Below are 27,264 nucleotides of genomic sequence, written 5' to 3'. Positions count from 1 at the left end.
TTGCTGCTTCTTAGCAGATATGCCAGCGCAAGGTACACAGTACAGGATCATTACAGCTCCGAAGTATAATACAGGATAGAACTCAGGATCAGTACAGGATAAGTAATGTTTGTACACAGTGACCACCAGCAGAATAGTGAGTGCAGCTCTGCAGTATAAGGTGGGGTAACTGTGTACAATTACATTACTTACCCTGAACATGGGTATAAACTATATACAGTGATATATACGCCGATACGAGCAGACACACTGAAGCAATGTGCGACCGCTTCCCCTGCTCTATGAGCCAGGCCGAGAGTTGCTGCGAAGTGCGAGTATGCTGCGCATGCGCGCGGTGTCTCGCACATAACAGTGTGTCTGTTCGTAGCGGCGGCACATGTAAAGGCACCATACAGCGGTCCTTCAGCAGCAGATCTGCAGTGTAAAATACGTGGCACTTATCCGCTCGTTTGAACATACCCTTAGGGCTCGTTCACACGAGCGGATTTTGCTGTGGATTTTAGAGTGGATTTTGCTGTGGATTTTCAGCTGCATATTTTCTGCAGCTTATTTTTAATAACTTTTTGTCTACTGCTTATTTATTGCCGGTAAGTCAATGAGAAAATAAGAAGCTGAAAATAAGCAGCAGAATATAAAAAACAGCATATAAGTAGCACGGCCACGCCTCGCCCGTGAAGCCCACGTCACGCCCCCTCCCATAGACTTGCATTGAGGGTGTGTGGTCCTGACGTCATGAGTGAGGCGTGGCCGTGACATCACGAGCCTCCACCCCACATCGCGAGTCATCCAGCATGGAGCAAAGTTATCTGGGGTGCCGCAGCCAAGATCGCGGGGGTCCCCAGCGGTGGGACCCCCGCGATCAGACATGTTATCCCTTATGCTTTGGATAGGGGATAAGATGTCTAGGGGAAGAGTACCCCTTTAATAAGGTTTCTGAGCAGCCCTTATCTCCCCTATGCAGAACAATCTTCTAAGCTGCATTATGGCTTAATCAAGGTCAACTATGATCTGGTCATGACTCAGCTTCAAAAATCGTTCAGCATAGGAAAGATAAGGGCTGGAGACAAAAACAACAGGTAGCTGCTCTGCTCTATTTTACACTCAATGGGTCAGAGCAGCTTACACTACCTGTGAAAACATTAAAAAGTGTACCCGTCAGATCAAACAAAAAAACTTTTTTTTTTTTAAATATATCACTCAGTACCTAATCCTGACCATGTACATCTAATTTTCATGTATTTTTTACACTTTCAAAGGGAGGGGGCGTGGCCTCACTGTGCATGTCTCCGCCCCCTCCCTCAGTATGCTGTCTGCTCACATCTCCTCTAGCATTAGCAATACTACAACTCCCAGCTTGTCCTCACTGACAGTAGTAGGACACAAGCTGACAGTGGGAGGATTTTTCATCCAGCTGTGAGCCCTGCGCTCACAGCTGTCAATCAAGGAAGTGTCCATGACATAGGTGATGATGCATGGACACAGCAGGACTAGTATGTGTCCAAGCAGGCAGGGGAGGGGGGGGCAGTTCTTTGACTGGCTCTTTCAGTATGAAACACTGAACATTTTCTAATGAAAGCAATTGCAAAACCTATTGGTTATACATGCTTTACAACATATACAAAGTTGTTGTATCCAATAGTGTCCATTTAAGGCTGCAGATGAAATATTGAGAAAATATTTTAATATAGACCTATGGGAAAAAGATTTTTTACATCATAATAAATGCAATGCAATAATAAAAATGTTTTAATATGTGTCCAAAGCCTTTAGGAGTAAGGGAAAGCTGATCATGGCAAACATGGTGTATTATGGCACTTTATTTCTGGTGTGCTGTGAAGTGGCTCCATCTATCCCTCTATATATACCTCAAATCGGTGCTTTCAAACAGTAGCCCTCCAGATGTTTCAAAACTTCAACTTCCAGTGTGGCATAACGGGGTGCAATGTAGGGCAGATGTTGTAACCCTAGGAGCAGATGTTATTAACCCCTTCTTGTTGTGACGCCAGGGCGGGGTTTAGCCTTAAACACCCTAAGGTAATACCGCTGGTCCTGGGCTAGGCATGGGGGCAATGAAGACACCGACACCAAGTTACGACAACGGTAGCTTTACTGAGGATAGACAGGTGATACAGTCTATGCAGTACAGCCAATATCCCAGGGAGGTGACCAGTGACACAGGGGGACCTCGCAGGGTTGCTGGGACTTGCAGTATGTACAGACACTTTAATTCAGGCCATGGTGACTATATTGAAGACTTGACTGACTTGACAATTGACATGAAGATAACTTTGAGCTTACTCAAGCTGACTTGTGGCTGCAGAATTTAGGCTTGAGGCCTCCAATGCTCTGGAGACGACTGTGCTGGACCTCAGTAGTAATAGTAATGAGCTAAGAGAGAGATTTCAGACCCTCCCCTGGTTTTATGGGAGGCTGTGCAAGGAGCCCATAAGTCACTTGGGGGGGGGGGGGTCACTAGTGCCTCCTGGGTAACAATCACATGGTAACAGCTATTAAAGAAACAGTACACTTTATTATACAACTTATGTACATAGGGTATAACATATAAAGGGGGCCCTGGAGACATGGAGAGACTCTGCCTGACAGGGCAGGAGAAGTACGGTGACACACCATCCCATACCGGGCCACCACACCAGCAAGTTTTGCAACATCTGGAGGGCTACAGTTTTAGACCACTGCCTTAAATGCACAAATATAACATATGTTTGCATATGTTTCTGTGGCAGGTAGGATACCAGAAAAACCAACTTTGCAACAAAAATCTTATTTCTAAAGAATTATATTTTAAAATAAGAGGAAGGAATCTTTGACAAATGTGTAACATGTCTGGTGTAACAGTGGTTTGCATCAAGAGATAATAGTAATCTGATGTCTGCAAAATCTGCAACAGGACCTTCAACCTTACATTCAGGCATAGAGATAATATACATTGCTATATGAGCTATATGTCACAGCACTGGGATAATACACACACTAGTGTCCCAGTATAGAGATAATACACACAGTGATGTCACAGTTCAGGGTTAATACACACAGTAATGTTCCAGTATAGAGATAATAAAAATCCCAATACAGACAAATATATATGGAGGGGTCAATCAATATTTCCTATAGATTCCTAATTGGAATCCAAAAATCCCTATGTTCCCATATATTAATGTTATCAGTGTTCCCACAAGCTTTATTAGAAAAGTGCTCAAATATAACAAAATAATTATAAATGAAGAAATTACACTCTTAAAAAATACACTCAGCTCGGGCCAGTTATAATTATTTTGTTATATTTGAGCACTTTTCTAATAAAGCTTGTGGGAACACTGATAACATTAATATATGGGAACATAGGGATTTTTGGATTCCAATTAGGAATCTATGAGAAGTATAGAGATAATACACACAGTGATGTCACAGTTCAGGGATAATACACACAGTGATGTCATAGTACAGTGATGTCACAGTATAGGGATAATGCACACAGTAATGTCCCAGTATAGAGATAATGCACACAGTGATGTCACAGTACAGAGATAATACACACAGTGATGTCACAGTACAGGGATAATACACACAGTGATGTCACAGTATAGGGATAATATACACAGTGATGTCACAGTAGAGGGATAATACACACAGTGATGTCACAGTACAGGGATTATACACACAGTGATGTCACAGTACAGGGATAATACACACAGTGATGTCACAGTACAGGAATAATACACACAGTGATGTCATAGTACAGTGATGTCACAGTATAGGGATAATGCACACAGTAATGTCCCAGTATAGAGTTAATACACACAGTGATGTCACAGTACAGAGATAATACACACAGTGATGTCACAGTTCAGGAATAATACACACAGTGATGTCATAGTACAGTGATGTCACAGTATAGGGATAATACACACAGTGATGTCACAGTAGAGGGATAATACACACAGTGATGTCACAGTACAGGGATTATACACACAGTGATGTCACAGTACAGGAATAATACACACAGTGATGTCATAGTACAGTGATGTCACAGTATAGGGATAATGCACACAGCAATGTCCCAGTATAGAGATAATACACACAGTGATGTCACAGTACAGGGATTATACACACAGTGATGTCACAGTACAGGAATAATACACACAGTGATGTCCCAGTATAGAGATAATACACACAGTGATGTCACAGTATAGGGATAATAGTGATTGATTTTAATCACAGTGATCACTCCAATACCCCTAGTGTATGCTGCAGGTACACAGGGGCGCAAAACAAATAATTAATGAGAGTGGCCAGGTTGTCACTCATATATAACTATAAAATCATAGGGAGTGAGTCACACTTGAATTTTAATCTTTTCTGTTAATGTGGGCTTAGGAAATTAATAAAGATACATTTATTTATATATGGGAAAAAGGGTATTATTGGGTCACCCTAGTGACCTATAGGTTTGAATTAGTTAAATTACCCGCCATATATTGGTCTCTAGCAGATCCTAGTATAGGAATAATATGCCCAGTAACATCACACTGCAGAGATAATACAGTGATGTCACAGTACAGGGATAATACACACAGTGATGTCACAGTAAAGGGATAATACACACAGTGATGTCACAGTACAGGGATAATACACAGTGATGTCACAGTACAGGGATCATACACACAGTGATGTCACAGTACAGGGATCATACACAACAGTGATGTCACAGTACAGGGATAATACACACAGTGATGTCACAGTACAGGGATAATACACAGTGATGTCACAGTACAGGGATAATACACAGTGATGTCACAGTACAGGGATAATACACACAGTGATGTAACAGTACAGGGATAATACACACAGTGATGTCACAGTACAGGGATAATACACACAGTGATGTCACAGTACAGGGATAATACACAGTGATGTCACAGTACAGTGATGATACACACAGTGATGTCACAGTACAGGGATGATACACAACAGTGATGTCACAGTACAGGGATAATACACACAGTGATGTCACAGTACAGGGATAATACACACAGTGATGTCACAGTACAGGGATAATACACACAGTGATGTCACAGTATAGGGATAATACACAGTGATGTCACAGTACAGGGAGAATATACACAGTGATGTCACAGTACAGGGATAATACACAGTGACGTCACAGTACAGGGATAATACACACAGTGATGTCACAGTTCAGGGATAACATACACAGTGATGTCACAGTACAGGGATAATACACAGTGACATCACAGTACAGGGATAACATACACAGTGATGTCACAGCACAGGGATAACATACACAGTGATGTCACAGTATAGGGATAATACACACAGTGATGTCACAGTATAGGGATAATACACACAGTGATGTCACAGTATAGGGATCATACACACAGTGATGTCACAGTATAGGGATAATACACACAGTGATGTCACCGTACAGGGATAATACACACAGTGATGTCAGAGTATAGGGATAATATACACAGTAATGTCACAGTACAGGGATAATATACACAGTGATGTCACAGTATAGGGATAATATACACAGTGATGTCACAGTACAGGGATAATACACACAGTGATGTCACAGTATAGGGATCATACACACAGTGATGTCACAGTATAGGGATAATACACACAGTGATGTCACAGTACAGGGATAATACACACAGTGATGTCAGAGTATAGGGATAATATACACAGTAATGTCACAGTACAGGGATAATATACACAGTGATGTCACAGTATAGGGATAATATACACAGTGATGTCACAGTACAGGGATAATACACACAGTGATGTCACAGTACAGGGATAATATACACAGTGATGTCACAGTACAGGGATAATATACACAGTGATGTCACAGTACAGGGATAATATACACAGTGATGTCACAGTACAGGGATAATATACACAGTGATGTCACAGTATAGGGATAATATACACAGTGATGTCACAGTATAGGGATAACACACACAGTGATGTCACAGTACAGGGATAATACACACAGTGATGTCACAGTATAGGGATAATATACACAGTGATGTCACAGTACAGGGATAATACACACAGTGATGTCACAGTACAGGGATAATATACACAGTGATGTCACAGTACAGGGATAATATACACAGTGATGTCACAGTACAGGGATAATATACACAGTGATGTCACAGTACAGGGATAATATACACAGTGATGTCACAGTATAGGGATAATATACACAGTGATGTCACAGTATAGGGATAACACACACAGTGATGTCACAGTACAGGGATAATACACACAGTGATGTCACAGTATAGGGATACTATACACAGTGATGTCACAGTATAGGGATCATACACACAGTGATGTCGCAGAACAGGAATAAAATAGACAGTGATGTCACAGTACAGTGATAATAGACAGTGATGCCCCAGTATGTTATTCTCTAGTGTGAATGGGTGTACTCTTGGCATGTAACTTTCCTACCTTGTCCCAATTTCAGTCTTGGCCACATCCAGCCTGGTGTATGTGTGTAGTATGGCACTAAGATTGTACCACAAGTTCCATTAGGATGGATCCACCCTACAGTATAGTGAAGATTCTTAATCTTACCATTATGTCAATTCAACACATTTTTATTACTGAATCCCTTAAGGAATCTAACAGACCGTCACTGTCATTCCAGTTTATTTTTCCATGGCTGTTTTTACAGTAAACGTTTTTCTGTTCCAGAATAAGAAGATTAAGTTTCGTCCAACTTGGCCGCTGCAACCAAGTATTTTAATATATTAAGATTTCACCAGAAGAAGTGGAGATGCCAATAATACATTGCTAAATGTTAACTGCTCCTCTAAAATGACCATTTCCATGCCTTTAATGGCAATGATTACATTACTGTGCAGGTTTATTGCACAACCTGGGGAGAAGGCTTTAGTAATAGGGAAATCCATCCTTTAGTAAAGACATTTAACAACTGTAAAGTTTATTTCACACTATTTACAGGTTATCTGTTTTGATCAACCCTTTTAAAGTGTATCGTACTTACAAGCACCAGATATCAAGAATTCACTGAGGAAGGACTACGATAGTCCGAAACGCGTCTGATTACTCTCACACTGCCTGACACACCTCTCTAGAGACCACCACCAGATACCCCACATTCACAATCTCAAGTCACCACCTACAGCTATCGCAGAGCGCTCCACGGCTATCACCAAGGAGCACCGAGCATTACCACAAAGACAGAGACCCCCTCAGAGACCGACAAATCCAGCGCACGGACTAGGCGACCGGCCTATTGGCAGACAGACCGCACCGCCAGGACATCCCAGCGCCACGGACATCGGGATCCCATCTCGCAGAGCCTCGCTCCACCTACCCACAGGACGGGTAAGCGGTACACAGTACCGAAGACTTTATTTTTACGGCCGCCGAGCCACCAATTCATTTGCACAGCCGTCGCGCTGTGTATGCAGGAACCATCTAACTATACCTTCAGTAGAGACATTGTTATCTATACCCCTGAACCTACGGATTAAGTGACTTGTTATTTATCCCCACCACTGTACTTTATTTAAAAACGGCCGAGCCGTACCTCTGTTTTTCCTGCAACGGTGGGCCCCAGACTGGGGGTCTCCAGAGGTTGCAAGTACACATAAGTGGATCTGCCTCTAACCACCACTGAACTTTCAAACTGAGAGTGTGTTGTCATCTAATCACATACACTGTGTGTTTTATTTCACATCTTTTTATATATTCATCTGTACCTTTTAATTAGAACTGGTGGGAAAGAGTGCAAGGGCCCTGCACCTCCACATTTCTACCTAACTGTTTAAATTGACTTAACAATTACTTTGTTTTTATTTGATTAATAAATGTGTTGTACCCTGGACATTTAGTACATCAATTCTCAATATACTCAATATTTTGGTGGCATTTATAGAACTTCAATATTATATTTACATCTATTTAAAAGTGAATCGTTATTATATATCCTCATATTGTTGTGAACAATTGTCAACATTTTTATTAATAGCTCTGATATTCGCCAATAACCGCAAGGGCCCTGCGGTGGTGAATATTTGGAGGTATCGACTATCATTTTAATATATTAAATAATATTTTTATATGCTGCCTTGTTAATATGAATATAATATATATTTACATTATTTAATCCTACACAATATTGGGGGAGGGGCACTGATGATCGAGTGTCATACTATTAGTTAGCACAAGTTTCCACGTATCCATCACATACTTCTCTCGAGTAGTGAGTTACTGAGGACTGAACTCTTTTATATTTTTTGCTATTATTACCTTTCCTTGAGTGAAGGAATACAGTTAACCTCGTACTTTTACTGTGAGCTCCACATACTTTTCTTTTCTCTATATTATTTACTTGTCGTTGGAAAGTCCAAAGTCTGAAATGGCGCAGTCAATAGTAAACAATACTTCAAGCTTCTATGCTTTCATTTATGGAGCACGGGCTGCAGTCCTTTTATAACTACATGGGTACAACTTCTGATAGAATGAACGATGGCGAAAAATCTGATCAGATTATTACTAGAATTAAATTCGAAAGATGTAGGACACAATCATGTTTTAACCTGATAGCGTTGAGCAATATGTGACATTTTACATGCTTTATCATAACTGGTTTAATCATATGACTAGGATAGGCACTATTATTGAGCAAGTCCAATGGATTTGTGCCATAGCCAAGTGTATTGTAGATCAGCAGTATATACATTGACATGGGTCAGTTAGTCCTTTTGTGGTGTCCGAGCACTGAAGATCGTCATGTGGGCTAAAGATTGCCTCGGGCATTCCTGCTGTCTCTATTTTGGGCCCATTGCTCCGTAGTGTAATTTATTATACTGTGTTGTATTCCTGTGTTATGTTATCCTAAAATTATGCAATGTATCCTTAACCCCTTAACGACGCAGGACGTATATTTACGTCCTGTGCCGGCTCCCGCGACATGAAGCGGGATCGCGCCGCGATCCCGCCGCGATCCTGCATCATATCGCGTCGGTCCCGGCGCTCATCAACGGCCGGGACCCGCGGCTAATACCACACATCGCCAATCGCGGCGATGTGCGGTATTAACCCTTTAGAAGCGGCGGTCAAAGCTGACCGCCGCTTCTAAAGTGAAAGTGAAAGTGACCCGGCTGCTCAGTCGGGCTGTTCGGGACCGCTGCGGTGAAATCGCGGCGTCCCGAACAGCTGACCGGACATCGGGAGGGCCCTTATCTGCCTCCTCGGTGTCCGATCGGCGAATGACTGCTCCGTGCCTGAGATCCAGGCAGGAGCAGTCAAGCGCCGATAACACTGATCACAGGCGTGTTAATACACGCCAGTGATCTGTGCAAGAGATCAGTGTGTGACCTATAACACTGCAAAAAAAAAATAATAAAAAAGTGTTAATAAAGGTCATTTAACACCTTCCCTAATAAAAGTTTGAATCACCCCCCTTTTCCCATAAAAAAAATAAAACAGTGTAAAAAAAATAAATAAATAAACATATGTGGTATCGCCGCGTGCGTAAATGTCCGAACTATAAAAATATATCATTAATTAAACCGTATGGTCAATGGCGTACGCGCAAAAAAATTCCAAATTCAAAAAAAGCGTATTTTGGTCACTTTTTAGACCATAAAAAAATGAATAAAAAGTGATCAAAAAGTCCGATCAAAACAAAAATCATACCGATAAAAACTTCAGATCACGGTGCAAAAAATGAGCCTTGATACCGCCCTGTACGTGGAAAAATAAAAAAGTTCTAGGGGTCAGAAGAGGACATTTTTAAACGTATAAATTTTCCTGCATGTAGTTATGATTTTTTCCAGAAGTGCGACAAAATCAAACCTATATAAGTAGGGTATCATTTTAACCGTATGGACCTACAGAATAATGATAAGGTGTCATTTTTACCGAAATATGCACTGCGTAGAAACGGAAGCCCCCAATAGTTACAAAATGGCGTTTTTTTTCCGATTTTGTCGCACAATGATTTTGTTTTCCGTTTCGCCGTGCATTTTTGGGTAAAATGACTAATGTCACTGCAAAATAGAATTGGCGACGCAAAAAAAAGCCATAATATGGATTTTTAGGTGGAAAATTGAAAGGGTTATGATTTTTAAAAGGTAAGGAGGAAAAAACGAAAGTGCAAAAACGGAAAAACCCTGAGTCCTTAAGGGGTTAAAGGGGTACTCCATTGGAAAAAAATTTTTACTAAATCAACTGGTGCCAGAAAGTTATACATATGTGTAAATTACTTCTATTTAAAAATCTTAATCCTTCCAGTATTTATCACCTGCTTTATGCTCCACAGGAAGTTATTTTATTTTATTTTGAAATTTTTTTTTCTCCAGTGGACTACCCCTTTAAGGGAATGCTGCAGAGTGACCAGGTGACCATGATGCCCCAATGGGAGCCCCCAACAATGACCTTTATCTAGTGTAGGGGGAGGAGCTGTTCAGTCTAGGAGTTAGGAGATAGTTGTGAGGAGTCAAGGAGTGAGAAGTCTCAGAGTTGAAGAGCTGAGGAACAGAGTGAGGAGACCTGAAGAAAAAGCCTAAAGTCTGCAGCCACACCAATCTCAGGAAAACCTCAGCGCACTGGTGGAAGTCAAAGCCTGGTGGTAAGCACAGAGGGGGAGATTCATCAAAAGCTTTCCAGAGGAATAGTTGCTGATCTGCCAATAGCAACCAATCAGATCGCTTCTTTCATTTTCAAAGAGGCCTGTGAAAAATGAAAGAAGTGATCTAATTGGTTGCTATTGGCAACTGTACCATTCTTTCTTTACACCGGTTTTCATAAATCTCCCCCAGAATCCTTGTGGAGATAAATAGTCTTCAGTCAGCATAAAGTCTCTAAATCCAGCGTGGGCTGCTATAATCACTAAATTTCAGTTTCATCTTCGACAAGTCTCAGCAAGGCGACAGGTTACACTCTGCACATCCCTCTGCTCTAAAGTTTGTACAGTCAAGGAATTGCTAATTCGTGCAACAGTAAAGATAGTTAGCCATAACCTTGCATTGATGTCATCCTTGTCCCCTCACTTGGCCCAGGAGAAGCTATCTCATCTTCGGACCGTGGAGGCTAACGGTGCCCTGGTATCACGTACTGTACCCTACACCCCATGTTCATTCGTCCCATTAACTAGTGCCTCCACACTTTTACATCCTACAGCAACAAATGTGAATGTAACAATGGACTGTTTACACCTTCAAAATACTCTAAAATGATCAAGACAATTTTTTTATGTTCTGTGTATGGATATCCTAAATGTTAGAAACTCATATAGACAACCTATTGGGGCATGTGGACGTCATAGAACAGTTTCTCCCGTCTGAGCAGCTCTTGTTGTTATGCATGGCCGGGGTGTAAATGTAAAACCTGTGGCATCTTCTCTGGTTATAATAGCTGGCTATCAATGGCTAGTAGTACCTTTAGGCTATGTTCACACGTGTGGACATTCTGGAGACTGCCGGAGCTAGGACGGCACGGGAATGCGCCGACTCATAGATGGCAATGCATTCAATGTGAAGTCTGCAGAAAGAATGAACAGGTTCATTCTTTCTGTGGACACAGAATTCGGAATTTACACACCAATAACATCTGGCTTGGAAATTCTGCAGTGTGCACAGCGCAGAAGAATCCATTGAATTCAATGGGACTCAACTGGACTGCTGCAGCGGAATCTCCATGCAGAATTCCAATGCGGAATTACACACGGAAATTCTGAGGTGTGAATATAGCCTTGGTGACAAGCAGGAGTGTTGTAACTCTATGGAAGTGTTACAAATGCAGTCCAGTTCCTATTGCCCTATAACATGCTACTTGCAGAACAGATTGCATTTTCAGTGTTATAGGTTCCCATTTAAAGTATAACTGTGGCTGTCTGGGGCACTTTAAGGACTGCGGCACTAAACCACGAACACTCAAGGGAAATACTGCCAGTTTGGCTGTGGGCATGTATCATTATATGGTAATAAAGCACCAGATGATCCACCAGTGGGCACAGGTTTCTGACCTTATATGACAGTGAAACCTCTTTAGTGGGACACCAACAATTGCTTCAAAAGTGGTCTTTTATGGGAGTGGTCTTCTTAAAGAAAATAGCCACAATTTATAATGTATGGTGGAAAATCTTAAACATGAAATGTGGTCTAGATAAGAGGGTGGGGGTGGTAATTCTCAAAGAAGCAGTCTTTTAAAGAGGTTTTATTGTATTGGTGGTTATGTGGCAGACGGGCCTTGAACACCCCCTATAACTACATATATCTAAGCAGGTACTCAACATCTACATGCAGTTTGTACATCATGATATTAATAAATATAAGGCATGCAGGTACATGAAGTCCTGTTTTGCCATACACCCAACTACACCACGTAGGCTGGCACTAGTTCCCTTGGTTCTCTTGTCCTGTATTGTGTCATGTTGTTACACACTAATACTGTATGTATGGCTCTATTGCATACCACATTGGATACTATGCTGTATTGTCAATATGTGTAATGGTGCTGAAACTACAGATCTATTATGGTCATGTGTATGAGGTTTTTTATCACAAATATTTGTGCATGATGGGAGTGCATGGTAAGAGTAAGGATCTTGGCACTCCTAGCAGACTTTAGAGTATAACGTTGTACTTCAAGTTGAACAGGTATAAGTTCCCTCGAGAGGGAAATAGAGAGGATCTCAGTTCACTCTTTAGAAAACCCTAATTTGCTTATGAAAGCATCGGTATATAGTTGTATTTAATCGTTCTTAGTCTCTGCTAGCATATCAACGTACAGTGCATTGTTTGTGAAGGCCACAGGACACCTACAGCTCAATAGATAATGATATGGGCCAGGATTGGGTAGGTGTTGATCCATGGCAAATTATTTGGTAGGTTTCCATTCCTCTCAGGGACCTGTTTCCACCTGAAAGTCTATTGCCCTGGGCCACTCTATTAAAGGAGTACTCCGGCGCCCACTTTTTTCATGTTATCCCGTCCGGGCTGCAAAATAAAAGAAAACGCACTTTCTCTTACCTGCCAACGAGCCCCCGGAGCTCCGGTACAGGTGTTCGGTCCCCGGGCTGTATTCTTCTTACTACCGGTTCGCCCGGCACGTCACATGGAGCTTCAGCCTATCACTGGCCGCAGCGATGTCCCGCCTCGGACAGTGATAGGCTGAAGCTCCGTGTGACGTGCCGGGCTAACCGGAAGTAAGAAGAATACAGCCCGGGGACCGAACACCTGTACCAGAGCTCCGGGGGCTGGTTGGCAGGTGAGATAAAGTTTGTTTTCTTTTATTTTGCAGCCCGGCCGGGATAACATGAAAAAAGTGTGCACCGGAGTACTCCTTTAATGTCTGTGTGAGTTACTGAGATGGAAACACATCAAATCCCTTAGGGTTAATAAAACTAGAGCCAAATGCTTGCATGGACAATACTTCACCTGTTCTTACTGTCATAGGATCACTAAACGGACATCAGGGTGGATGGAGAAGGGTGATTAGATGGAGGCCCCAGGTCACATGCTTTTTGCCCTCTTCTTACATTACTCTAGTCATAAAAAATACACTGTGCAAGGTAGACTGAGGCTAAAGACTACACATGGTGTATATGTGCTTCTACGCATCATTCTACTTGGAATTATTCATCGGTATTAACTTTTCCATCTTAAATGGGTACAACAGTGCCCCAGTGTTTGGAACATTTTGGGCTTCGGGGGTCGTGACATCACTGCCACGTCCCTTGTGATTTCACACCATGCCCCCCTCAATGCAAGTCTATGGGAGGGGGAGTGGAACCCGCCACGCACCCTCCCATAGACTTGCATTGAGGGGGCGTGATGTGACATCATGAAGGGGCGTGGTTGTTACGTCACCACCCCCGCAGCCCGCACCCAGTGTTCGGAACAAAATGTTCCGAACGCTTGGGCACTGGAGTACCCTTTTAATAGGATTCTGACAGTGCTCCACAGGAAAGCAAGTGTCCATTCTACCTGCACAGCCAAGGTCTTGCTTATCTTTGATGGCCTGTATTGATTTCACTGTGTTGAGTGCAATGCTGTCTGGTTTCCTTATATTACTACTAACCAGTGGTCTCCTATATGAATGCAACTAACAAACCTATATAGTGATGATGTGTTTCTGGAATGGTGTGAGAGGATACAACCCACTGTTGACAATACCAGATTCTATATGGAAGGGTTGTCCTACTGACATTCCATAAATACATCTCATGGGAAAACCCAATAGCCATGTATGATCACGCAGGAAGACTGATCATAGGGGGAGATTTATCAAATGAATAATTGGGAGTATGGCGCTCAAGCGAATCCAAGTCAAGGTATAATAAAATCCCATAATTTAAAACAGTAAAATAATATAATCATTCCACTAGTGGGTCACAGGGCCCTTGTGACACACCTGTGGGGTAATCAGCACTAATACATAACAATAAAATGTAATATAATTGATAAGACCACTAAATAAGTCTGTCAAATGTAAATGAATACAGATCTGATGGGTATATCGAGAAGAAATACTACTGAAAAATATTGAAAAAATAGTCTAGTCAATATTTTTCACTATTTTTCAGTATTTTTCAGTAGTATTTCTTCTCGATATACCCATCAGATCTGTATTAATTTACATTTGGCAGACTTATTTAGTGGTCTTATCAATTATGTTACATTTTATTGTTATGGAGTATAGGATAACTCAGCTCACCCTTCCAGCCAGACGCCTGTCGCACGGCACCGTGTGAACCAACACCAAGGTAAGCAATGAAGAAATAGATGGTCCAGTGCAGGATAACGTGCAATAAAAGCCAAAATTTATTGTAGATTCAAGCCATAGGATAGCAGGACACAAGGTAACGCGTTTCAGCTGGAAAGACCAGCCTTATTCATACCATGAATAAGGCTGGTCTTTCCGGCTGAAACGCGTTACCTTGTGTCCTGCTATCCTATGGCTTGAATCTACAATAAATTTTGGCTTTTATTGCACGTTATCCTGCGCTGGACCATCTATTTCTTCATTTTATTGTTATGTATTAGTGCTGATTACCCCACAGGTGTGTCACTAGTGGAATGATTATATTATTTTACCGTTTTAAATAAATTGTAGGATTTTATTATATACCTTGACTTGGATTCCATATAACCTTGAGTGCCATACTCTCATTTATTCATATTGGGGGAGATTTATCAAAACCTGTGCAGAGGAAGAGTGGTGCAGTTGCCCATAGCAACCAATCAGATTGCTTCTTTCATTTTCCACAGGCCTCTAAAGAGGCCTGTGGAAAATGAAAGAAGCAATCTGATTGGTTGCTATGGGCAACTGCACCACTCTTCCTCTGCACAGGTTTTGATAAATCTCCCCCATTGTCTCTCTTTTTAAACACTGTGGGGGGTAGGTTTTTTGTTGGCCTGCTCGGTAAGTAGTGTATAGGGACTTAGGCTGGTTTGTCATTACGGTTCCCATATACGGCTGGGAGGCGGGGTGGGCGGGGCTTAATCATGGAGCCTGCACCACGTTTTTGCTTGCGGTCGGGAAACCGCATACGGCCGATAAAGCAGCCGACCGGAGGCTGCGGTTCCCTCCGGTCGGCTCATAGACATACATTAACTACGGATGAGTGCGGGTGCCGCGATTAAGCCCCGCCCACCCCTCCTCCCAGCCGTATACGGGAACCGTAATCCCAAACCGTAGTGTGAACCCAGCCTTAGTGAGATTTATCAAAACCTGTGCAGAGGAAAACTTGCCAGTTTCCATAGCAACCAATCGAATTGCTTCTTTCATTTTTCAGAGGTCACTTTAAAAATGAAAGAATCAACCTGATTGGTTGCTATGGGCAACCGGGCAACCTTTCTCTGCACAGGTTTTGATAAATCTCTCCCGCAAAGATAAAAAAAAACAGGCAAAACAAAAAACAGTCATGTAAATTTTTTAAGTCATATACTAAAATTGGTTCAAGTCTATAACTTCTAAGTTTCTCAAATGAAGGAGTCATATTTTCTTTACTTACTGATGTGTTTTAAGATTTTTTTCAGTTAATTGTTGGCTGCTCGTTCATTTATTTATTTTTTTGCAGTTTTGTATTTTAAGCTGTATTTCTGGGCTATAGCAAAAGCCCTAGCCCCCCCCCCAAAAATGGCAATTTTTTACTTGAGATGCATTTTGGAACAAATTCTAAATTTGCCTTTAAATATGTCCCTAAACACAGCTTCAGACATACATTTTACAACTGTAAAAATTTGGCTGTAAAATGTGTTTGAAAAATGTTTTTTTATTTTTACTACTGAGTTCAGTAAGACTCAATGGTAAAAAAAATAAAAAATAAAAATACAGCTGTTACGTGCCAATTTTTTTACCCATACAACAAATTGGTCCAAAAGGGTGGTAGCTGAAGGGGGTGACTTTTAGCCTTTTTTTTTTTACCCAGCAGCAGTCCGTATACTTATGCTCCTCACTCTTGGCTCTTGTTCATCTCTGGGTGCTGCTCCATTGGGTCCTTATACTGAGGGCCTAATAATAATATGGTTCATTTTTATGTAAGCCCTATATATGAAATGGGACATTCCCAGTTTTGCCTCCTGCTGCACAAGTGTCACCATGTGGAGGTCTCTTCCAGGCTGATCACCATCTTTGGTGGTATAGAGGTAGTAATTTTGCTTCCAGAGATTGGTATTCTAAATGGCATATGATAGATGCTGGACAATTCGTTATCGATTATTCCTCAAGATAAATACTAAAAATGTGTCAGTCTTGCAGCCCCCTAGTCAGATGGGGGAGGGAAAATGGTTTACAACCACTGTTTATTGTGACTACCATGTAACTTGACGAAACTAGTTTATAGTTTAGCGATTACACTTCTGTTTTTGGCTAAAAATACTGACCCAAATACTGTGTGTGAACCTAGCCTTAGTATTCGCATTTATACAAGATAAAATGTAACAGTGACTCCAAGGGCATACTTAAAAGCGAACATGCACAAACCATCTGAAGCGGCCCCTGTACACATTAGAAATTGGTTCAGATTCTAATTTATTATACATCATGCCCCATTTTGTCGCAGGAATGAAAGCCAAAAACTGCCCTTATCTGTTATTAGAATATATGTACAGAATATAGGCAGGCAATGATGAATTCCTTCCTCTATATGTACGGAGACATGTCCAGCGCTGCATAGTGTTACTGCATTATTATCATTGGTTGTAATTTAACTAAAGGGTTTTACTACTTTAAAACAAAACAAGGAACTGGACAAAATGGCAATACTTTTATTACTTAAGATGTTTTTGTGAGCTCACGTCTGCCCTTTGTGCTATATTATTTGTATAAGTCACTCCCTTCCCTGGTTGTGTAATGTGGCGTGTGCACACAGACACCATATTCACTGACTGAACTTGTATACTATGACTTACCTTACAAAATAATGCACTCGAGTCAATAATGGAATTACACATCAGGAACCTATGGGCACTGGAGTCCATTCTCCTTATCAAAGAAGTCGTAAGAGATTAGAAAAACATGGTCACTTTCTTCTACAAACAACGCCACACCTGTCCCTGCTTTGTCCCCCCCAAGTGTAATGATAGCATGGCCCCCCCCTCCCCATATCCTAATAGTTATAAAAGAAACACTCTGGAAAATGTATTTTCTTCCTGTATAAGCAAGCATAGGCTATGTGTATGCCTTGTGCTTACCTGTTTTAGCTAATGTGGCAAGCATAAGTTTTCATCACTGAAATGACTTGATAATGCTGCCTACATTTCCTATGAATCCTGTCTTTGCAGAGAAAGGGGGTGGAGTCTTATTACTGCACCTGGTCATTTCATTAGGCTGCTGGTGCCGGTGCTCACCCAGGTGAAGTGATTAGACTCATAAGTCTACCATTTCATGATGTCAAAGGGGTTTACAGGACTTTTACATTGATAGCCTGAGGATATGTATCCTTGTCTGTATAGCTGCGGCTCTGTCGTACAATTGACAGAAAATTCCCTTTAAACCGCCAGCTGTACAAGTATAGCACATCTGTAATGATCACAAACACCTCCAAAACATGCAAATGCTAAAGTGAATTGTGGTAAATTGGATTGTTTTCTATATTATTGCCCAATGACATATAAACAGAAATAATTTCCTCCTCTTATTGTTTCTTCTACATTGCTTTTGGGAAATTATGCATTGAATAACACCACAGAACGTCAGCAGTCATCTTGGTTTAGCCCCAAGGATGAGAGTAAGACTCATGTTTCCTTCATGTGGAGGTTATGATAACATCTAACAAACATATCCAGGAAATGAGCAGCAACATGATAAGAACAGTGCTGCGCATCTCCTCTTAGGCTGAATACAGTTTGATTTTAAATGTTGTCTTCTTTTTTGGAATGAAAAAATACAACAACATTTTTGGCTGATGAGCAACCATTCTCTACTTGGCTGCCTGACTGCCGACCCTTCAACATGGGCCGACTATCATAACTAGCATTCTTATGAACACTCGTTCGGCCAATTATCAGCCCATGTAAATGGGCCTTATTGGGGCCAAGAGACCCCTATGTAATCTAAGACAACACCAGCGTTACGAATGGCACATTGTAGGTGGGAGTCCAGTTCCACAGATTTTGCATTAGGATTAAAGAGCTTCAAGTTACCTCTGGTTGCCATCTAGTAGTCGATGCAGGTGACAAACAGAATATGACTGACTTTTTGCCCTGAAAACATTCCAAGCTGAACATCTTTGTTAAATAAATAAAAAATTTAAAAAAATTACATATATTGAAAAATACATAAATGCATTGGAATCCACAATTTCTTTTTTTTTTAATTAACCAATATTACCCTTTTCTATTTTGTTAATTCAAGGGTTGGTACAGTTAGATATTATGGTCTCATAGACATTCCATATGTTGCTATATGGTGCTACTATGAGGCATATTATCCCCTAGAAGTAATGTTTGGTGCTGTAATGCACTGCATGTAGGGGCAGAATATGGTGCCCCATGGAATCATCATACTGGGGCACTTGAGATGCCTTTGAGAATAAAGGCATAGTAATAATAATACAGGTATAATATGGGCCCTTTGCAGTCTATGGCCACTCTGTAAAGCCATTGGAGATCCCTAATACAGCCATGTGCAAGGGCCTTAAAGTGGTGTTCCCATCTTGGTAAAAGATGGCTCCCAGTCCCCTATCGCCTGTTTCCAGCCACCAAAGTTGGTTGGAAGTTGAAAACAGCTGAAGCAAGTGAGGTATAACATTTTTATAACACCCTTATCACAAAAAGAAGTACTGAATGCCGGCACCACCGTGCTATATATATGCTGTGTACGCAACTCATAGACAACTCACTCAGGTGTATGTAACATGAATTCAGGTGAGTGCTACACGCTAGGAAATGTAGCATGCATATAATTCACAATAGAAGAGAAAGGAAGCGGAGCGCTCACCGTGTACGTAGGCAGACGAGTCACTTCAATAGGGTGATCTCTGGAGCGGGCATGGGTCCATGCAGGGAGGCGGCAGCTGGTAACAGGGGGGAGCTCAGGCGTCAGGCCACGGACCGTTACACACCACCAGGCGCTTCGTCAGGCCGCTGCCTGACGAAGCGCCTGGTGGCGTGTAACGGTCACTGGACCGATGCCTGAGCTCCCCCCGGTTACCAGATGCCGCCTCCCTGCATGGACCCAAGTGCCTCGTCTGCCTACGTACACGGTAAGTGCTCCGCTTCCTTTCTCTTCTATTGTGAATTATATTTTTATAACACCCTTTGACATAAATGTGAGTTGAGCAAGCGGCACAGCCCTGCAAGCTACACTGTTTATCCAAATCCAGGAGTCAATGCTTCATCTGTTTTCGGCATCTTGGCCCCTCCAGCAGCCACAAACAAACCGGAAGGGGCCGAGAAGCCCCTGATCTCAACATAGGTGTGGGTCCCAGAGGTGGAACCTGTATCTAGGAGAGTTTTATGGCATATCCTGTGGTAATGCCATAAATGTCCCAGATGGGAATACCCCTTTAACTTTAATACTACCTTGGCTGTCTGACAACTTAAAGGGGTTATCTTAACATTGTAACTTATCACCTATCCACAGTTAAACACCCAGCTATCTTCAGCGCTCCTAGAGAGTGTGAATGGGGCAGCAGCTGGGCATGTACGTGGTTACTTCATTCACTTGAAGGGAAAGGGACCCCCATTCTGGTGATTGGTTATGCTCCCTGAGGTCAGACCCTCACCAGTCACCTGTGCATGGAATAATCTATCCACAGTTATAATTTAGGGACAACCGCTTTAAGAGCTCATTAGAAAATATCTATTGATGATAAAATTTTGGCAAGACATGAAAGAGTTTATTGGTCTATAACATGTACGCCACAAGTTATAAATGAAATGGCTGACTTGGTTTCCAACAGTGATGGTTATAAATCATATAAATGGAATATTTTTAGACATGAATGACTATGTGGAATAAACTATGCTTGGCAAGTGTTAGCATAGCATGATATAGATCACTAGTGTTACAGCAGGTTGTGTGTGAATACAGTTCTGCCAAGAAGATTGACAGACAGATGTGTTCGTGTGATGCAATATGAAGCTTGCGGGTAACAAATCCTAGCACAGCTCATAATTCCTGCAATAATAAACTGTAATATACTGTAATATACTGAACTGCGGAGAATGAGCCGACACAACTCTGAAAGCAGAAGATATAGGCAACAAACCGCAATAATATAAAAAATGCAGAACTGGAAAGAACATGGATTTATGCATTTGGTTGTTGGATGCAGATTGAGATAAAGAAACATTCAGACTACATTTGTAATATTAAAAATTATAGTAAAGAGGCGTAATAAAATTAAAGGAACACTCCGGGGAAAACTGATGCACTGTGGTATACTTGGTGTAAATAAGGTTCTATAATGTAGAGCAGAACGTATGGGCACCTCTTCACTAAGAACCATACCAGGTACATACAATACCCATATAGGAGTACAGAGGTTGTGGCCACACCCAGGTCCAGGACCCTAAGTGGGCACAATGTGCAAGTCAATGTCTTGGCCCTGGATGGTAGGTAGCGTCATGAAATGATAGCATTGCGTCCTGTTGTCTTCAGGCTATGAGAAGCCTCAATAATGTATATATTGTTTATATATGTATATAAGTATCTTGCTTCTCGGTGAGCACATTACTGTCCTGGCATTTGCAACAAGTGAGACATACCAGATACCCTTAGACCTGGCTAATTGATGTGTGAGGGCTTTCAATACAAACAGAAGGCTTCTCAATATGGTACATAAGGCATCACTTTGGGGAGCGTGAATAATTATGCACTTTATAGAGATGACTATCTTCTGGCAGATCCAATTTCATTGATCCCAATTACTTAAAGGGGTACTCTGGCCCCAAGACATCTTATCCCCTATCCAAAGGATAGGGGATAAGATGTCTGATCGCGGGGGGGGGGGGGTCCCGCCGCTGGGGAAACTCGCAGTCTAGCATGCAGCACCCACCTGTAAGTCCTGCCGGAAGCGCTGGGGGTTCTCAGTCTTTTGCCTCCCGACCACAGGGATGGAGTATCGTGACATCACGACACCTCCCCCGTGTGATGTCACGCCCTGCCCCCTCAATGCAAGTCTATGCCCCCTCAATGCCGCCACGCCCCCTCCCATAGACTTGCATTGAGGGGGCGGGGTGTGATGTCACACGGGGGCAGGGTCATGATGTCCCGATACTCCGTCCCCATGGTTGGGAGGCAAAAGACTGAGAACCTCCAGCGCTTCCGGCAGTACTTACTGGTGGGTGCTGCATGCTAGATTGCGAGTTTCCCCAGCGGCGGGATCCCCCGCGATCAAACATCTTATCCCTATCCTTTGGATAGGGGATAAGATGTCTTGGGGCCAGAGTACCCCTTTAAGGTTTATGATCACAGGCTTAAAGGAGTTCTGTAGTGAAACATAACTCGGATAGGGGATAAGTTATAGATGGCGGGGATCCGACCGCTGTTACCCCCTGCGATCTCCTGAACTGGGCCCTGGCAAACTCCTTTGAATAGGGGATAAGTTATGTTTCACTGCACTTCTCCTTTAAGATTTGTTGCAGATATTTCTGGAACAATAACATTGAACTAAATAGAGCTTGCAGATATCCATGCACCTGCTGCAGAAACAATCTGACTTAGATGCATAAAACTGATTTTCTGCTTCATGTGAATCCATTCAAAAGCTGCCCATAGACGTGAGGTAGCTGTTGCCTGAACAATCCTTTCGACACTTCCATTAATTCCCCCCAAATCAAGGGGGAACAGTAGGATCCAATGGTTCAAATCCAACCTGTAAGATCCCTCAACGGTGGCAGATATTGGCATAGACATCAGATTGTGGTTGGTTCGTCCAACAAAAATCTCAACAATTTCGTTCAACTTTAGTGAAGTTACATCCATGACAGCAGTACCTACTGTTTACACCTTAGCCTGTCCTATTAGGAACAACCTCCATAGTCAAAGAAAGTGTCTATAAAAATAAGTGTCCAGGAATCCTACAACTATTTACCAATATAGTTGTACATGTCAGATAACACAAGAATGTACTTTGGCTCCTTTTTTTCCTAAATCCCATTCCTCGATGTTCTTATGTACAAGAATAATTGGAATACAATTTTCTACAAGAATATTCAACCTTATTTGTGTGTGGACTGTCCAGGAAACAACTTTGACTTTGGGACAGGTCCAGCTCTGTAAAGTTCAAGAACATGCGGGTCTGATGAGACAATGGAGAATAATGGAAAGTCATTAATATAGCCAACAGTAGGTATGAAAACATCTGATATTTTATTCTATAGCAGAATGGAGGAAATGCATCTCCTGCGGAAATAGCAAATACCTAAATGGCAAAACAATACTTGGTTATTTTAAGTTGTCTAGCTATTGGTAAAGATACAGATTTAGAAACTCTTCTGCTTTATTTTCATGTGGAGGTAAATTTCCTTCAGAGGCCTAGACATAGAGCATAGGTTTAATAGAAAAATAAAAAAAAATAAAACAAATCAACTGCCTGAAAACAGACCCTGCCATTCCAAGAACCACCAACCCAACATTCGGCATTGGCATTGTTTAGCCATAATGCTGCAACATTTTCCCCATTCTTTTACATGGATTGGCAAAACTGCTGGTTACCGGTTAAGCTTGGTGGCAAACAACTTTTGCCAACTCACTAGTTTTGGGAATTAGAATTGGAAAAACCACCTCAACCATGAATGATTGGGACTAAAGATGAGCGAACTTACAGTAAATTCGAATCGTCACGAACTTCTCGGCTCGGCAGTTGATGCCTTATCCTGCATAAATTAGTTCAGCCTTCAGGTGCTCCGGTGGGCTGGAAAAGGTGGATACATTCCTAGGAAAGAGTCTCCTAGGACTGTATCCACCTTTTCCAGCCCACTGGAGCATCTGAAGGCTGAACTAATTTATGCAGGAAAAGACATCAACTACCGAGACGAGAAGTTTGTGACGAATCGAATTTACTGTAAGTTCGCTCATCTCTAGCAGCTATACTACTTTAATGGTCATAGTAAAAAATTGCATAGTCCACAATACCTATAGGGATATGGAGTCACATCATCAATCAGCTGAACATTATGGGTCTGGATTTTTTCTAGGAGCCAGGCAGAAATTCCCATCCATTCCCATAAATAGCTGTTTTTTCAATATATAGACAGCCGGAGTCTGCCAGAGCAAGAGCTGCTGCTTGTTAACAGCTTTCCTCTCTAACTCAAAAAGGGGGTCTTAAAGGGGTACTCCAGCGCTTAGACATCTTATCCCCTATCCAAAGGATAGGGGTTAAGATGCCTGATCGCGGGGGTCCCGCCGCTGGGGCCCCTTGCGATCTTGGCTGCGTGGTCGCCGGTAATCAGACCCAGAGCGAACATGTTCCAGGGACTGATTTTAACTGGGGTGCTGTGTGCAAGATCACGAGGGTCCCCAGCGGCGGGACCCCCGCGATCAGGCATCTTATCCCCTATCCTTTGGATAGGGGATAAGATGTCTAAGCGCCGGAGTACCCCTTTAAGCGAGGGACCCTGATAGATAGTATTCATATGTTGAAATAAGGCCTATGGACAGGGGGTGTCCTGACTTGTTGTCCTACTTTGTTGACTGTGTTTACAGATCACATCTGGCGTTGCCTCATATCAAATCCTTGCTGGTAATTTCTTTTTTTCACAAGCTTTCCCATAAATTGCTGAGCAAATAAACTGTGCAAAGGAAGTATCAAAAGGTCATAATGTATTTGAGGCAATTTTCTGATTGCAGATCAGGTTCCAACCAAACTTGTGTCTACAAGGTGACATGAAATAGATCTGTAAACTTGTATGACTAAGGGCGGTCCACGCCTGAAACGCGTCATCATGTTTTCTTGACCTGTGTTTCTGATTTAATACAATAAATGGGATTTTTCTGCAAACTCCACACTGGCAATTCCTTCTCTTCAGATCTGTAAACTTGGCACAAAAGTTTAAAAAGGTGTTAGTGTCGGATGGCCTTATTTATTTGCGGTCCTACAACGCATTGACTTAGCTGGTTCAATACTGGACTCCCTTAGACTCGTCTACGAAGTGCTTCTGGTCTATGTAAAACCCCCTATTAAACACATCCAGCCAATTGCTAGAGGTAGGGACACATGCCAGGGCAGTCCTCTGTCCAGCCAGTACTATTCGGATTAGCCATTGAACCATTGGCTATGGACTTTAGAACCTACCAATCATTTCAAGGAGTCTCTCTGGGACATCAGTCATATAAAATTAGCCTTTTTGTGGACAACATGCTGCTCTCTTTCATGCAACCCTTAATTTCCTTACTTAAACTACTATTCTCACTTTACCATCTGGTTAAAGGGGTACTCCAGTGTAAAAAAAAATATTTCAAATCAACTGGTGCCAGAAAGTTAAACAGATTTTTAAATCACTTTTATTAAAAAAAATCCTAATCCTTCCAGTACTTATCAGCTGCTGTATGCTGCAGAGGAAGTTGAAATGCTGTTTTCAGTTTGACCACAGTGCTTTCTGCTGCCACCTCTGTCCATGTCAGGAACTGTCCAGAGCAAGAGAGGTTTGCTATGGGGATTTGCTCCTACTCTGGACAGTTCCTGACACAGACAGAGATGGCAGCAGAGAGCACTGTGGTCAGACAAAAAAGAACAACTCAACTTCCTCTGGAGCATACAGCAGCTGGATACTGGAAGGATTAAGATTTTCTTTAATATAAGTCATTTATTAATCTGTCTCTTTTCTGGCACCAGTTGATCTGAAAAAATAAAATAAAAATAAAATTGTTTTCCACCGGAGTACCCCTTTAAGGGTTATTCAAGATGAATCAGAGGTTATGTTTGTACACATGCCCATGCCAGTAAGGGACCACATACTAGCCAATTTCAAATTTGTCCATAGGCCACTTTATGTTTAGGCATAAAATGCAAGTACTCAGTAGATACCTAAGACATAAATGACTACTAAATCCTTATTCAAGATATTCTAAGGCTGGGTTCACACCACGTTTTGTTAAATACAGTTCCCGTATAAGGCTGGGAGGGGGGGGCGAGGCTTAATCGCGGCACCCGCACTCATCCGTATTCGGGAACCGTATTTAATGTATGTCTATGAGCCGACCGTAGTGAACCGCAGCCTCCGGTCGGCTTCGTTTTCGGCCGTATGCGGTTTCCCGACCGCAGGCAAAAATGTGGTCGACCGCGTTTTTGCCTACGGTCGGGAAACCGCATAAGGCCGAAAACGAAGCCGACCGGAGCCTGCGGTTCACTCCGGTCGGCTCATAGACATGCATTAAATACGGTTCCCGAATACGGCTGAGTGCAAGCGCCGCGATTAAGCCCCGCCCCCTCCTCCCAGCCGTATACGGGAACCGTATTTAACAAAACGTGGAGTGAATCCAGCCTAACAGGGCTGGAGAGGTGGACACACCGTGTCTCTCATGGTTAGGCTGGATTTATTCCATTAAAATGGTAGTTCTGTCCCATTTCCTCTACTTGTTTTGGTCCCTATTCAGTTTCTAGTTAAGGATCTCATGCCCCTAGAGTGGTATCCCTGGAGTATCAATTTATTAAGCCTCTATCCTAGGGTTGTTTCCCCTTGGAGCCCTTAGTTCTCCATTTGAGAGTTCCTTACCTGGGCAAGAAAAAAAAAAACTAATTTAACACATTAAAGGGGTTATCCAGGCATAAAAAATAAAAAAAACAGACCTAATTTCTTTCAAAAACCCATCCCTCTCTGTCTCCAGGTTGGGTGTGGTTCTGCAGCTCAGTTCCATTAAAGTGAATGTAGCCAAGTTGTAATACCACACCCAACCTGGAGAGAGACGGGGAGTGGATTTTGAAAGAAAGTTGCTGTTTTTCTATTCCTGGATAACCACTCTGGTTGTCAAAATATATATTGCCACAAGGGAAAAAGCGCAGTCTCTGTCAATAGTGGTTATTAAAAGGGGTACTCCGCCCCTAGACATCTTATCCCCTATTCAGATCCACGATCTCCCTGCAGCACCCATTCGTTTAGAACGCCGACTGGTTCATCTGGAGGCTCATGACGTCAAAGCTAAAAGCTTATGTGGCTTGTAAAATGATTCTTCTCATGTTGATCATGTGTTGACGGTATCTTTGGTTAGATCTTTGTTCTATTGTTCTATAACAAGACTATGTAGCAGTGCTGGACTCCCCTGTGTGGGCCCTTCCTGGCACAGTTACAAATGTTATATTTTTACTTGACAACTTTATTTAAAAAAAAAAAAAAAAGGCGGCCCATTCAGTTGCTATGGAGCCCATGGAAAATGGTGATGTGGTGATGTGACTAGAGATAAGCGAACTTACAGTAAATTCGATTCGTCACAAACTTCTCGGCTCGGTAGTTGATGACTTATCCTGCATAAATTAGTTCAGCTTTCAGGTGGGCTGGAAAAGGTGGATACAGTCCTAGGAAAGATTCTCCTAGGACTGTATCCACCTTTTCCAGCCCACGGGAGCGCCTAAAATCTGAACTCATTTATGCAGGAAAAGTCATCAACTACCGAGCCGAGAAGTTCGTGACGAATCGAATTTACTGTAAGTTCGCTCATCTCTAAATGTGACCTATGTGGCTCATCTACAATACTGCAAATACAGGACAAGGAAACCAGCTATGTGTAATGCCATTAGGATTGGGGCAGGGGTTAGAACAAATAACCAACTCTCTATATGGGATA

The 27,264-nt window shown here is 42.1% G+C and overlaps 1 protein-coding gene across 1 annotated transcript in view; it reads right to left on the bottom strand.

The window, feature by feature from the left end:
* The window catches only part of HIF1A (hypoxia inducible factor 1 subunit alpha), a 102,251-nt gene extending 79,468 nt beyond the window's left edge, over positions 1-22,783 (bottom strand). The window contains exon 1 of the mRNA XM_056545737.1: positions 22,703-22,783. The gene's annotated coding sequence lies outside the window, so the exon portion shown is untranslated. The remainder of the gene's footprint in view (positions 1-22,702) is intronic.
* Positions 22,784-27,264: the final 4,481 nt, after the last annotated feature.

Source organism: Hyla sarda, chromosome 11, assembly GCF_029499605.1.
Source record: "Hyla sarda isolate aHylSar1 chromosome 11, aHylSar1.hap1, whole genome shotgun sequence".
NCBI classification, from domain to species: Eukaryota; Metazoa; Chordata; class Amphibia; order Anura; family Hylidae; genus Hyla; species Hyla sarda.
This window is presented reverse-complemented; position numbering and strand designations above follow the sequence as displayed.